Below are 14,955 nucleotides of genomic sequence, written 5' to 3' on the forward strand. Positions count from 1 at the left end.
CTTTACACATACCGTCCCTGGCTTAGAAAGTGAAGCAGTTAACAGTCCATGCCCATTACAAGTTGAATCTGACATGGAGTGCACTGATGCACAGCCACAGCCAGACTACTATGCTGGTCCTTTGACTCAGACCACAACATTGCCCTCGCAGGGTAATGATCAAGAATCAGACCCTGATGAGACTATGTTGCCCCATCACGAACGGTATACCACCGACCGACACGGTGACACAGACGAAGTTGCACACGAGCTACAAGAAGAGGTAATAGATGACCCAGTTCTTGACCCCGATTGGCAGCCATTGGGGGAACAGGGTGCAGGCGGCAGCAGTTCTGAAGCGGAGGAGGAGGGGCCGCAGCAGGCATCAACATCGCAACAGGTTCCATCTGCCGGGCCCGTATCTTGCCCAAAACGTGTGGCAAAGCCAAAACCTGTTGGAGGACAGCGTGGCCATCCGGTTAAAGCTCAGTCTGCAATGCCTGAAAAGGTATCCGATGCTAGAAAGAGTGCAGTCTGGCATTTTTTTAAACAACATCCAATTGATCAGCGCAAAGTCATCTGTCAAAAATGTTCAACTACCTTAAGCAGAGGACAGAATCTGAAAAGTCTCAATACAAGTTGCATGCATAGACATTTAACCACCATGCATTTGCAAGCCTGGACTAACTACCAAACGTCCCTTAAGGTTGTAGCACCCTCGGCCAATGAAGCTAGTCAGCAACGCAACATCCCTTCCGGCAGTGTAGGGCCACCATTTTCCGCACCACCTGCAGTATCTGTGCAGGTTTCTTTGCCAGGCCAAAGCAGTCAGGGTCAGGGAATCACCAGTTTCGTAGTAGGAAACACTGCATCTAGGACACCGGCGGCAACAATACCATCTCCCACCGTCTCTCAGTCTGCCATGTCCACCGGCACCCCCGCTAGTTCCACGATCTCCAGCTCTCCAGTCCAGCTCACCCTACATGAGACTATGGTTAGAAAAAGGAAGTACTTAGCCTCGCATCCGCGTACACAGGGTTTGAACGCCCACATAGCTAGACTAATCTCGTTAGAGATGATGCCCTACCGGTTAGTTGAAAGCGAAGCTTTCAAAGCCCTGATGGACTACGCTGTACCACGCTACGAGCTACCCAGTCGACACTTTTTTTCCAGAAAAGCCATCCCAGTCCTCCACCAGCATGTTAAAGAGCGCATCGTCCATGCACTCAGGCAATCTGTGAGCACAAAGGTGCACCTGACAACAGATGCATGGACCAGTAGGCATGGCCAGGGACGTTACGTGTCCATCACGGCACACTGGGTAAATGTGGTGGATGCAGGGTCCACAGGGGACAGCAAGTTTGGGACAGTTCTGCCTAGCCCACGGTCTAGGAAACAGTTGGCTGTAGCCGTTCGCACCCCCTCCTCCTCCTCTTCGTCCTCCTGCAGAAGCGAGAGCTCGTCCACAGACCGCAGTTGCATAACCACTCCATCCGCAGCTGCCACTGTTGCACACCAGGTCTCCCATTATGCGGCAGCTACTGGCAAACGTCAGCAGGCTGTATTGGCTATGAAGTGTTTGGGCGACAACAGACACACCGCGGAAGTTCTGTCCGAGTTCTTGCAGAAAGAAACGCAGTCGTGGCTGGGCACTGTAGATCTTGAGGCAGGCAAGGTAGTGAGTGATAACGGAAGGAATTTCATGGCTGCCATCTCCCTTTCCCAACTGAAACACATTCCTTGCCTGGCTCACACCTTAAACCTGGTGGTGCAGTGCTTCCTGAAAAGTTATCCGGGGTTATCCGACCTGCTCCTCAAAGTGCGTGGACTTTGCTCACATATCCGCCGTTCGCCCGTACACTCCAGCCGTATGCAGACCTATCAGCGTTCTTTGAACCTTCCCCAGCATCGCCTAATCATAGACGCTGCAACAAGGTGGAACTCAACACTGCACATGCTTCAGAGACTGTGCGAACAGAGGCGGGCTGTTATGTTTTTGTGGGAGGATACACATACACGGGCAGGCAGTAGGATGGCAGACATGGAGTTGTCAGGTGTGCAGTGGTCGAAGATTCAAGACATGTGTCAAGTCCTTCAGTGTTTTGAGGAATGCACACGGCTGGTTAGTGCAGACAACGCCATAATAAGCATGAGCATCCCCCTAATGCGTCTGCTGATGCAAAGTTTGACGCACATAAAGGATCAGGCGTCTGCAGCTGAGGAAGAGGAAAGCCTTGCTGACAGTCAGCCATTGTCTGGCCAGGGCAGTGTACAGGACGAGTTAGCGGGCGAAGAGGAGGAGGAGGACGAGGAGGATGATGGGGATGATTATATTTGTAATGAGGAAGCTTTTCCGGGGCCACTGGAAATTGGTGGCGCGGCAAGGCCGGGTTCTGGTTTTTGGAGGGACACAAGTGACGTGGATTTGCCTGAAACTGCCCCTCAACCAAGCACAACCGGAGATTTGAGAACTGGAACTTTGGCCCACATGGTGGATTATGCCTTACGTATCCTCAAAAGGGACACATGCATAACTAAAATGATGAACGATGACGATTACTGGTTGGCCTGCCTCCTTGATCCTTGCTATAAAGGCAAATTGCAAAATATAATGCCACATGAGAACTTGGAACTAATATTAGCAACCAAACAATCAACTCTTGTTGACCGTTTGCTTCTGGCATTCCCTGCACACAGCGCCCGTGATCGTTCTCACACGAGCTGCAGGGGCCAGCAGACCAGAGGAGTTAGAGGGGCAGAAATCAGAAGTGGCGTTGGCCAGAGGGGTTTTCTGACCAGGTTGTGGAGTGATTTTGCTATGACCGTAGACAGGACAGGTACTGCAGCATCAATTCAAAGTGACAGGAGACAACATTTGTCCAGTATGGTTACAAACTATTTTTCATCCCTTATCGATGTTCTCCCTCAACCGTCATTCCCATTTGATTACTGGGCATCAAAATTAGACACCTGGCCAGAATTGGCAGAATATGCATTGCAGGAGCTTGCTTGCCCGGCAGCTAGTGTCCTATCAGAAAGAGTATTCAGTGCTGCAGGTTCAATACTAACAGAAAAAAGGACTCGTCTGGCTACCCAAAATGTAGATGATCTAACCTTCATTAAAATGAACCACAACTGGATTTCGAAATCTTTTGCCCCACCTTGCCCGGCTGACACCTAGCTTTCCTATGTAAAGGTCTTGCCTGTGGACTATTCTGAACGACTTTTCCAATCTCGTAATTTGCAGCACCTGATTGTCCAGCATCCGACATGTTAACACCTCCCTAAATGGCCAAAGTCCCCACACGAGGCCGTGGTATCGCCACTTGGCGCCAGCACCCGTGAGAGTACTGGTTGTCTGAAGAGGTGGGTGTGCCCGCTTTTGGTCGACGGCACTGCCACTAGGTCCCTCATAGTACAATAAAGTGTCTGGCGGTGGTGGTGCGCACCCAACGTCAGACACACCGTTGTAATATGAGGGGCCCTGGGCCTGCACCGCCGGCCACAAGACAGTCCCCCCCCCCCAGGTCAAACACTGCTCTACGACTTGCAAAATTTTCTCTCACAGCTCCACCAATGTTTAGTCTATGCGCTGACATCCTTCATTGCCTGGCACTGTCAATACCATTGTATTGACATTTTTCTTATGTTAGGCCTTCGAAGCCTGTCTGCGGTCCCTCCTTCCACTAGGCCTCCACTGACCTGTCTACTGCTGCCCGTGTTCCCCTGGAACCAATTTTAAATTGCCTACAGCCAGCCCAATTTATTATGTTAGGGCTTCGAAGCCTGTCTGCGGTCCCTCCTTCCACTAGGCCTCCACTGACCTGTCTACTGCTGCCCGTGTTCCCCTGGAACCAATTTTAAATTGCCTACAGCCAGCCCAATTTATTATGTTAGGGCTTCCAAGCCTGTCTGCGGTCCCTCCTTCCACTAGGCCTCCACTGACCTGTCTACTGCCGCCCGTGTTCCCCTGGAACCAATTTTAAATTGCCTACAGCCAGCCCAATTTATTATGTTAGGGCTTCGAAGCCTGTCTGCGGTCCCTCCTTCCACTAGGCCTCCACTGACCTGTCTACTGCCGCCCGTGTTCCCCTGGAACCAATTTTAAATTGCCTACAGCCAGCCCAATTTATTATGTTAGGGCTTCGAAGCCTGTCTGCGGTCCCTCCTTCCACTAGGCCTCCACTGACCTGTCTACTGCTGCCCGTGTTCCCCTGGAACCAATTTTAAATTGCCTACAGCCAGCCCAATTTATTATGTTAGGGCTTCGAAGCCTGTCTGCGGTCCCTCCTTCCACTAGGCCTCCACTGACCTGTCTACTGCTGCCTGTGTTCCCCTGGAACCAATTTTAAATTGCCTACAGCCAGCCCAATTTATTATGTTAGGGCTTCCAAGCCTGTCTGCGGTCCCTCCTTCCACTAGGCCTCCACTGACCTGTCTACTGCTGCCCGTGTTCCCCTGGAACCAATTTTAAATTGCCTACAGCCAGCCCAATTTATTATGTTAGGGCTTCGAAGCCTGTCTGCGGTCCGTCCTTCCACTAGGCCTCCACTGACCTGTCTACTGCTGCCCGTGTTCCCCTGGAACCAATTTTAAATTGCCTACAGCCAGCCCAATTTATTATGTTAGGGCTTCGAAGCCTGTCTGCGGTCCCTCCTTCCACTAGGCCTCCACTGACCTGTCTACTGCTGCCCGTGTTCCCCTGGAACCAATTTTAAATTGCCTACAGCCAGCCCAATTTATTATGTTAGGGCTTCGAAGCCTGTCTGCGGTCCCTCCTTCCACTAGGCCTCCACTGACCTGTCTACTGCTGCCCGTGTTCCCCTGGAACCAATTTTAAATTGCCTACAGCCAGCCCAATTTATTATGTTAGGGCTTCGAAGCCTGTCTGCGATCCCTCCTTCCACTAGGCCTCCACTGACCTGTCTACTGCTGCCCGTGTTCCCCTGGAACCAATTTTAAATTGCCTACAGCCAGCCCAATTTATTATGTTAGGGCTTCGAAGCCTGTCTGCGGTCCCTCCTTCCACTAGGCCTCCACTGACCTGTCTACTGCTGCCCGTGTTCCCCTGGAACCAATTTTAAATTGCCTACAGCCAGCCCAATTTATTATGTTAGGGCTTCGAAGCCTGTCTGCGGTCCCTCCTTCCACTAGGCCTCCACTGACCTGTCTACTGCTGCCCGTGTTCCCCTGGAACCAATTTTAAATTGCCTACAGCCAGCCCAATTTATTATGTTAGGGCTTCGAAGCCTGTCTGCGGTCCGTCCTTCCACTAGGCCTCCACTGACCTGTCTACTGCTGCCCGTGTTCCCCTGGAACCAATTTTAAATTGCCTACAGCCAGCCCAATTTATTATGTTAGGGCTTCGAAGCCTGTCTGCGGTCCCTCCTTCCACTAGGCCTCCACTGACCTGTCTACTGCTGCCCGTGTTCCCCTGGAACCAATTTTAAATTGCCTACAGCCAGCCCAATTTATTATGTTAGGGCTTCGAAGCCTGTCTGCGGTCCCTCCTTCCACTAGGCCTCCACTGACCTGTCTACTGCTGCCCGTGTTCCCCTGGAACCAATTTTAAATTGCCTACAGCCAGCCCAATTTATTATGTTAGGGCTTCGAAGCCTGTCTGCGGTCCCTCCTTCCACTAGGCCTCCACTGACCTGTCTACTGCTGCCCGTGTTCCCCTGGAACCAATTTTAAATTGCCTACAGCCAGCCCAATTTATTATGTTAGGGCTTCGAAGCCTGTCTGCGGTCCCTCCTTCCACTAGGCCTCCACTGACCTGTCTACTGCTGCCCGTGTTCCCCTGGAACCAATTTTAAATTGCCTACAGCCAGCCCAATTTATTATGTTAGGGCTTCGAAGCCTGTCTGCGGTCCCTCCTTCCACTAGGCCTCCACTGACCTGTCTACTGCTGCCCGTGTTCCCCTGGAACCAATTTTAAATTGCCTACAGCCAGCCCAATTTATTATGTTAGGGCTTCGAAGCCTGTCTGCGGTCCCTCCTTCCACTAGGCCTCCACTGACCTGTCTACTGCTGCCCGTGTTCCCCTGGAACCAATTTTAAATTGCCTACAGCCAGCCCAATTTATTATGTTAGGGCTTCCAAGCCTGTCTGCGGTCCCTCCTTCCACTAGGCCTCCACTGACCTGTCTACTGCTGCCCGTGTTCCCCTGGAACCAATTTTAAATTGCCTACAGCCAGCCCAATTTATTATGTTAGGGCTTCGAAGCCTGTCTGCGGTCCCTCCTTCCACTAGGCCTCCACTGACCTGTCTACTGCTGCCCGTGTACCCCTTGAACCAACATCAGAAAATATAAAAATAAGTATTTTGCTTATAAAATAGAAAATACTGGAGAGATATCAAATGCAGACATTTTAACATTAAAAACAAACACATACAACAAAAATCTAATACAGTACTAAAAATGGCCACCAGCTACAATAACTTTCTCCTGCAAGTAGTTAACTGAAAGTTTTTTTCAATTTAAACACAGATATGGCATCCACCGAGTGTTGTCCTGTCGCGTCTTCTTTATATTATTGCCAAGAAGATGCAAAACAATGAAAATAATAAAATCATTATTTACCAAAAAAATAGAGTAAGTCAAAACCACATTGCAAATAAACATTCATTACAAATAAAGAAGCAGGGCGCGTCCGAGTATATACCTAATAAGAATATAATCACCCTCGGACGCGCCCTGCTTCTTTATTTGTAATGAATGTTTATTTGCAATGTGGTTTTGACTTACTCTATTTTTTTGGTAAATAATGATTTTATTATTTTCATTGTTTTGCCTTCCGTGGTGTAGAGAGAGGGTTTGTTACACTCCAAGGTGTTCCCCAGGTTGCCTTTCCTGAGCTTCGATCTTCATGCTCTCGTTTAGTAGTTGTCGGAAAGTAGGCTGCATTAGGCCTACAAATTGGGTATGGGGTGGAGAGAGATGGTGTGTTACACTCCAAGGTGTTCCCCAGGTTTCCTTGCCATTGCTTCGGTCTTCCGACTCTCGTTTAGTAGTTGTAGAAAACTACACTGCATTAGGCCTACAAAATGGGTATCGGGTGGAGAGAGATGGTGTGTTACACTCCAAGGTGTTCCCCAGATTTCCTCGCCAATGCTTTGATCTTCATGCTCTCGTTTAGTAGTTGTTGGAAACTACGCTGCATTAGGCCTACAAATTGGGTATGGGGTGTAGAGAGATGGTGTGTTCCACTCCAAGGTGTTCTCCAGGTTGCCTTTCCTGAGCTTCGATCTTCCGGCTCTCGTTTAGTAGTTCTTGGAAACTACACTGCATTAGGCCTACAAATTGGGTATGGGGTGTAGAGAGATGGTGTGTTCCACTCCAAGGTGTTCTCCAGGTTGCCTTTCCTGAGCTTCGATCTTCCGGCTCTCGTTTAGTAGTTGTTGGAAACTACGCTGCATTAGGCCTACAAATTGGGTATGGGGTGTAGAGAGATGGTGTGTTCCACTCCAAGGTGTTCTCCAGGTTGCCTTTCCTGAGCTTCGATCTTCCGGCTCTCGTTTAGTAGTTGTTGGAAACTACGCTGCATTAGGCCTACAAATTGGGTATGGGGTGTAGAGAGATGGTGTGTTCCACTCCAAGGTGTTCCCCAGGTTTCCTCGCCAATGCTTCGATCTTCATGCTCTCGTTTAGTAGTTGTTGGAAACTACGCTGCATTAGGCCTACAAATTGGGTATGGGGTGTAGAGAGATGGTGTGTTCCACTCCAAGGTGTTCTCCAGGTTGCCTTTCCTGAGCTTCGATCTTCCGGCTCTCATTTAGTAGTTCTTGGAAACTACACTGCATTAGGCCTACAAATTGGGTATGGGGTGTAGAGAGATGGTGTGTTCCACTCCAAGGTGTTCTCCAGGTTGCCTTTCCTGAGCTTCGATCTTCCGGCTCTCGTTTAGTAGTTGTTGGAAACTACGCTGCATTAGGCCTACAAATTGGGTATGGGGTGTAGAGAGATGGTGTGTTCCACTCCAAGGTGTTCTCCAGGTTGCCTTTCCTGAGCTTCGATCTTCCGGCTCTCGTTTAGTAGTTCTTGGAAACTACACTGCATTAGGCCTACAAATTGGGTATGGGGTGTAGAGAGATGGTGTGTTCCACTCCAAGGTGTTCTCCAGGTTGCCTTTCCTGAGCTTCGATCTTCCGGCTCTCGTTTAGTAGTTGTTGGAAACTACGCTGCATTAGGCCTACAAATTGGGAATGGGGTGTAGAGAGATGGTGTGTTCCACTCCAAGGTGTTCTCCAGGTTGCCTTTCCTGAGCTTCGATCTTCCGGCTCTCGTTTAGTAGTTGTTGGAAACTACGCTGCATTAGGACTACAAATTGGGTATGGGGTGTAGAGAGATGGTGTGTTCCACTCCAAGGTGTTCTCCAGGTTGCCTTTCCTGAGCTTCGATCTTCCGGCTCTCGTTTAGTAGTTGTTGGAAACTACACTGCATTAGGCCTACAAATTGGGTATGGGGTGTAGAGAGATGGTGTGTTCCACTCCAAGGTGTTCTCCAGGTTGCCTTTCCTGAGCTTCGATCTTCCGGCTCTCTAGTAGTTCTTGGAAACTACACTGCATTAGGCCTACAAATTGGGTATGGGGTGTAGAGAGATGGTGTGTTCCACTCCAAGGTGTTCTCCAGGTTGCCTTTCCTGAACTTCTATCTTCAGGCTCTCATTAAATTGTGGTTAAACGGAACAACTGCATTTGGCGTACTAGTTGGTTTGGGGCCTACTATCGGTGTCTGCCACTCCTTGCTGTTCTCCTGGTTTCCTGTCCTGAAATTCAGTTTTCAGGCGCTCGTTAAGTAGTTGTTAATGTTAGACTGCATTTGGCCTACTAGTTGGGTTGGGGCCTACTATCGGTGTCTGCCACTCCTTGCTGTTCTCCTCCACTGAACAAAGCTGTGCCGCCTGTTTACTACGGTTGCCAATTTTGAACTGCATTTCGACTACTTACTGATTTGGGCCTACTCTCTATGTCAGCCTCTCATTCCAGTTGTCCTCCACTGCAATGCCCCCTGGTTATTCCTGTGTTACCAATTTTGAACTGCATTTAGCCAACTTTATTCTTTGGGCCTATATCTGTGTTTCCTCCTCATCCTGCCCATTGCCCAGCCAGTGATAGATGAGTCTGCTGGTACATTGACCCATAACGCAACATTCCCCATGCACGCTACACAACAACATTGTGACCCTGCTGAAAGTCAGGTTGCTCTTCCCGCATACCACCAACAACAACACACACCGCTGTACTTTGAGGGGCCCTTTGCCAGTGCCAATGCCAACGAGTGGGCCCCCCCTGCTTGCTCAGGTTCACAGCACTTGCAAAGTTGAAATACTTACCTCTCCCTGCTCCACTGCCGTGACGTGGTCCAGATTTCCTGGGCCCACTAATTACTTGAACCAGCCCTACCCCCCACAACTTTAGCCAAATGACCCCCAATTTCAAATGCCTTACAATTATTATAAGGTAAATTACGCTTGACAAGCTTCATTAAGAAGAATGGATGGTTTTGACATTAAAATGGGCACTCTAGGTGTTTTCCTGGCCCCCACTCACTGCCGACTATGCTTCCCCATTGACTTGCATTGGGTTTCGTGTTTCGGTCGATCCCGACTTTACGTCATAATCGGCCGATTTCACTCGACCCGACTTTTGAGATAGTCGGGTTTCGCGAAACCCGGCTCGACTCTAAAAAGGTCAAGGTCGCTCAACTCTATTCACAACAGTTACGGGCGGAGAGCCACACTAAGTCGCCAGGAGCAAAGACCGGAGCGGGGCGCCGGTGTGTATCAGCCGAAACCCTCATTCTCTCCTTGGAGGCCCGGATGGCATCCTGTGTGCGGTCCCAGATGTCACGTGCCTCCACCGCCCAGTCTGCCACCCTAGAATCGGTGGATGACACGGTCATGGGCACAGGGACACGCGGATGCTGGCCGTAATTAAGGAGAAAAGGAGTTTGACCAGTGGAATCGGCTACGGCGTTGTTCAGGGCAAATTCCGCCCAAGGTAGCAAAGATGCCCAGTCATCCTGCCTAGCAGAGACGAAATGTCGCAAATATGTCACCAGAGTCTGGTTGGTTCTCTCCACCAACCCATTCGTCTCGGGATGGTATGCAGAGGAGAGGTTTAACTCTATGCTGAGTAAACGGCAGAGCTCTCTCCAAAACCGAGATGCGAACTGGGGACCCCGATCGCTGACAATCTTATCAGGCATACCATGCAAACGGAAAACGTGTTTAATGAACAACACCGCCAAGGCCCGTGCTGAGGGTAACCGAGGAAGCGGCACCAAATGCACCATCTTGGAGAAATGGTCGGTGACAACCCAAATAATGGAGCAGCCACGCGACTTGGGTAGACCCACCACAAAGTCCATCCCGACCATCTCCCAGGGCCTGTCTGCCACCGGTAGAGGGTAAAGCAACCCAGCAGGCCGTTGCCGAGGAGACCGATTCTGGGCGCAAGAAACGCACGCCTGAATATAGTCCTTGACATCTCGGGCCATATGCGGCCACCAGTATGTTCTCGCCAGAAGCTCAGATGTTCTCTTGGTCCCAAAATGCCCACCCACTCTGGAGGAGTGAGCCCAAGAGAGAACCTCCGGTCGCAAGTTAGCTGGTACGAAAGTCTTGCCCGGGGGCACAGACACTAGCGAAACCGGATCTACAGTTCTCAGGCTCTCAGAAGGGACAATAAGCCGAGGCTCCTCCTCCTCCTCCTCCGATGACACCACGGAGCGGGAGAGAGCGTCAGCACGAACATTCTTCTCCCCGGAGAGGAAATGGAGAGTAAAATGGAACCGGGAGAAGAACAGGGACCATCTAGCCTGGTGAGAATTCAGCCGCTGGGCCGTTTGCAGATACACCAAGTTCTTGTGGTCAGTGAAGACTTGGAAGGGAAAGCGAGCTCCCTCCAAGAGATGTCTCCACTCCGAAAAAGCCAACTTCATGGCCAGCAACTCCCTGTCCCCGATGGAATAATTCCTCTCCGCTGGTGTGAAGGTCTTGGAGAAGAAGAAGCAAGGATGCTTCCGACCTTGAGCATCCTTTTGGAAAAGGACTGCTCCAGCACCAACGGATGAGGCATCCACCTCCAAGATAAATGGCTTATCAACATCGGGGCGATGTAGGATGGGAGCGCTAGCGAAGTGTGACTTGATCGAGAGAAAGGCTTTGGAGATCTCCTCTGACCACAACTTGGGATGTGCTCCCTTCTTGGTGAGGGCAACCAAGAGAGCTACCAAAGTTGAGAAGTGTGGAATGAACTGGCGATAGTAATTAATGAACCCCATAAAGCGCTGCACCGCTTTAAGAGAATGGGGTTCCTGCCAGTCCATTACAGCCTGTAGCTTGGCAGCATCCATAACCAAACCCTGGGCAGAGATGATATAACCAAGGAAAGGCAAGGACTCCTGCTCAAACACACACTTCTCCAACTTGGCGTAGAGGGAGTTTGCCCGTAAGAGGTTGAAGACTTTGCGAACATCTCTCCGATGGGAGTCAATATCTGGAGAGAAGATGAGAATATCATCCAGATAGACTACGACCGAGGTGGTGAGCATATACCGGAAGATGTCGTTCACAAAGTCTTGGAAAACGGCTGGGGCATTACAGAGCCCGAAGGGCATCACCAGATATTCATAGTGCCCATCCCTGGTGTTAAAAGCCGTCTTCCATTCATCCCCCTCACGGATGCGAATCAGGTTGTAAGCACCCCGCAGATCTAACTTTGTAAATACCCTCGCTCCCCGTAGCCTATCAAACAGCTCAGATATCAGGGGTAGTGGGTACTTGTTCTTAACGGTGATGGCGTTAAGACCCCTGTAGTCTATGCATGGACGTAAGTCTCCAGTCTTCTTCTGTACGAAGAAGAACCCTGCCCCTGCCGGTGACACTGACTTCCTAATGAATCCTCTTGCCAGATTCTCCTGGATGTACTGGGACATTGCCTCCGTCTCCGGGAGAGATAACGGATAGACTCGACCCCGGGGAGGCTCAGCACCAGGCAAGAGGTCAATAGGACAGTCATAGGGGCGGTGAGGCGGAAGGGTCTCCGCAGCTCTTTAGGAGAACACGTCTGCATAGGGCCAATAGTGCTTGGGGAGAGAGGAAAGATCTGCGGGTACCTGTGTAGTAGCAACCTGAACGCACTCCCTCAGACATCTACCCTCGCAAGATTTACTCCAACCCAAAATTCTCCCAGAAGACCACTCAATATGAGGAGAATGGTAGCGAAGCCATGGTATCCCCAACAGGACCTCATCAATTCCCTCAGGAATGACTAATAGGGAGATTATCTCCTGATGTGATGGAGACACAGAGCGTGAAAGGAATGGTTTGGTGGGTAATCTGTGAAGGTAGTGTTGACCCATTTACCACTCGAACAGTTACCGGCTTGGCGAGCATCACCAAGGGTATTGCGTGACGCTGGGCAAAAGCGGAAGACATAAAGTTACCCTCTGCCCCAGAATCCACGCATAGCTCGACCATAAGAGTGGATGGGCCTATGGTAATTGTCCCCTTGAAGGACAACTTTGAGGCAAACGTCGCCGTGTCTAGTGTACCTCCTCCAACTGCCACTAGACGCTGACGTTTCCCCGACCGCTGAGGACCCTTGGAGGCAAGGTGTCCTGACTGCTGGCAAACATGACTGACCTTATGTGCACGGGCAGACTGAGACTTGGATCCCGCTCGTGTCCCCTTTAAGGCCTCATGTGACTCGGATGCCTGGACTGGAGATTCCAAAGGTTTGGCGAAGGTGGGAGCCAGCCGAAACCTCTGCCTACATTGGGCTCGCTCCAACCTCCGCTCGTTAAAACGGAGGTCAATACGAGTAGATACGGCTATGAGCTCCTCCAGTGTGGCGGGAATCTCCCTAGTGGCCAAAGCGTCCTTCACATGGTCAGCCAGCCCCCTCCAAAATACGGGAATGAGGGTTTTATCTGGCCATTCCAACTCAGACGCTAATGTCCGGAAGTGAACAGCAAAATGGCTGACCATGGTTGAACCCTGAGTCAAAGCCAGCAGTTGGAGCGCTGTATCATGGGTGACTTGAAGTCCTAAAAAGACCTGTTTCAGAGTGTCCAGAAACCTAGGAACACTCCGCACCACATGATCGTTGCGCTCCCACAGCGGCGTAGCCCACTCCAACGCTCTGTCCGACAGGAGAGAGATTATGAATCCCACCTTTGCCCGCTCAGTAGGGAAACGTGCAGCCAGAAGCTCGAGGTGTATACCACATTGGCTCACGAAACCCCTACAGGACTTACTGTCCCCAGAGTATCTCTCAGGCAAAGGAAGGTGAGATAGGGTCGGAACAGAGGTGGCAGTGGGTAAAGCTGCTGCAGCCACGCTAGCAGCCTGAACAGCTATTGCGGTAACATCCACCGCCGAGGTTGCACGCTCAAGAGACGCCAAGCGGCCCTCCAGCAGCTGGATGTACCCCTGCAATTGCTGTTCATCCGCCATTACTTAGCCAGATCCTGGCGCTAGTATACTGTTAGGGTTGGCGGAACGCACCAAATATATAATTTATTAAATGGAATTGGTGCGTTCGCAACCCGGGATCCACCGTGCAGGAAAGCACCTGCTGCTAAATAATGGCGGCTATATATGGCGGTATATACCAACTCTGTTAGCTTCACAGAGTAACCGCGAGAGGAAAGCTCTGTGCCCTGTTAGACTTTCACAGAGGCACAGGCCAACTACCCAGATGTGAGCAGTGAGTGGTCATGCATGCATACAAAACTCCTCGCCGGAGATGCCAGCATTCTAGGGGCTTATTTCAGCCGGGTCCCTGAACACACTTAAACACAATCTCCTCGCCTGAGGTGCCAGCATTCTAGGGGCTTATTTCAGCCGGGTCCCTGAACACATTCAAACACATGACCACATTGGCGCAAAGCATATAGCATAAGACGATACTAGCGCATGGCCGTGCGGTCATGCGCAGTTTATATAGTTGCAGCACAGGAAGCTGCTACTGAAGTTTTTGCCCTTTCAGGACCTTCCAGAAGGACCAATGGAAAGTGCTGCAGTACCTGAGCATGTTTTGCCCTTTCAGGACCTTCCAGAAGGACCAATGGAATGTACTGCAGCACCTGAGCATGTGACCGAACATGTGGCCCTCGACCTCCAATGGGAGACCCTGCCCTGGGCATGCTCAGTGTGAGTAAACAAGGACTTAGTCCCAGAGAGGCTCGCTCGCCGCAGATCAGTGCAGGGTACCATAGGAAAGCCAGAAAAGGCAGTAGTGACCCTATGCACCGAATCAGCCCCAGTGAGACGCTGGGAGCGACGTCTCCGCTGAGCAGAGCCCACTGCGGCCGATACCGAATGGGAGACCGCAGCAGACACGGATCGAGATTCCCCCTGTGCAGCAGAGGAAACTCGACTCCTAACACACAACAATCATAAAACATGAATCAATCAATGAGTGCATGGAAAAAAACATCAGCAAGGCTTTCAATTTATAAGGCAATGACCAGATGCCTGTCCTATGCTATACCTACTGCCACACCTCACCCTACACAAACTGCAAATACGAGTGATATTATTGTGACAGAATCGAATCTATTTGAAAAAGCCCTGAAAAAGTGATTAGTTTAATGTAGCAGCATCAAGGACTGTTATTTCATCAACCATGCTTGGGAATATAGTGGAGAAGTTCATATCTACTCAAGCTGATATTGAGGATACCAGGATCTTCTGTACTTACTGTGCAAACTCTCCTGTCCCGAATGTGGTAGGCCTCCAAAAATTGTTAATGCAGGTATCATAAACACCCTTAAAAACTTGATAGCCAGGGTTGCGTAATCACCCTGTTGATTTAGTGAAGGAGGAGGACAAGACAAAAAAGATGAAATCCTGAAGCATATACCCGTGTTTGGGTGGGAATGAGTGCATGCGAACAGACCAGAATAAACCCCACTGGATTTGAGTTTATGTTTTGCTGTTGTCATACGGTGGTGTACAGAAGTCT

This window comes from Ranitomeya imitator, chromosome 1, assembly GCF_032444005.1.
Source record: "Ranitomeya imitator isolate aRanImi1 chromosome 1, aRanImi1.pri, whole genome shotgun sequence".
Lineage (NCBI taxonomy): Eukaryota > Metazoa > Chordata > Amphibia > Anura > Dendrobatidae > Ranitomeya > Ranitomeya imitator.